The sequence below is a fragment of the Charadrius vociferus genome, unplaced genomic scaffold (genome assembly GCF_000708025.1).
Source record: "Charadrius vociferus isolate BGI_N301 unplaced genomic scaffold, ASM70802v2 scaffold782, whole genome shotgun sequence".
Classification (NCBI taxonomy): Eukaryota; Metazoa; Chordata; class Aves; order Charadriiformes; family Charadriidae; genus Charadrius; species Charadrius vociferus.
The window spans coordinates 1-825 of NW_009647411.1; positions in this window are offsets into that span (position 1 = coordinate 1).

The following is an 825-nucleotide window of genomic DNA, read 5'->3' on the forward strand; positions in this document are numbered from 1 at the left end:
AAGCATGTCCTGCCAGAATTCAAGGATCCCGAAGATCCCCTCTCTCCCGAGCTGAGCTCACCAGGTACGTCAGGGGCTGGGGAGCATCTGCTCCTGGGCAGAGCAAGGCTGGGCGGCCAGAAGGCCACTGGGGAGAACAAGATGGCCATGGTGAGCACAGGTGAGTCCTCAAAAATATTTGCAAGCTTTACCTCCCTTTGAAGTCCCACTGGCTCGTCCTCCCCTCTCCCTGAGGCCCCAGTTCCTGATTTATTGGGTTCCGGGAGCAGAGGCACCTAAATTAGCTCCGACTTCAAAGAACCAAGAGAGGAGAAGGGCAATAGACAAATAACCCCCTGCTAATAGTGGCTATTGATCAAAAGTGAGCTGGGATGATCAGATAGGAAGGGATGGATCAAGGAGGGAGGGGGGACACGTGCTCCCAGGGCTCTGCTTTTGCACCAGTTACCCCAACAATTTGTCAGACCCACTCCTGGGCCATTTTTCAACATGTTACCCCTCACACAGGAAGGCATTTAGCGACTGCTCGCTAATGAAACGATGGGCAAACACACGTGGCGGCCCCATGCTTTTCCGAGGATGGGGACCTGGCCCTCCCCATGGCCTCCGGACCTGCCACAGCTGGCAAGTCCCTCTGTCCCGCCAGCCTGGGGATGCAGAAAACAAGGAGCTGCTTTCAGCATCAGCTTCCCCAGAGTAAGTGGGGGGCAGGCCCGGCAGCGCCTGCCCAGACAGCTCTGCCCCTCCGGGCTCCACGCTACTGGGAAGGGACAGGAAGGCTCTGGAAGCACTATAGCTCTTTTATCACCTGCTCCAATTCCCCCT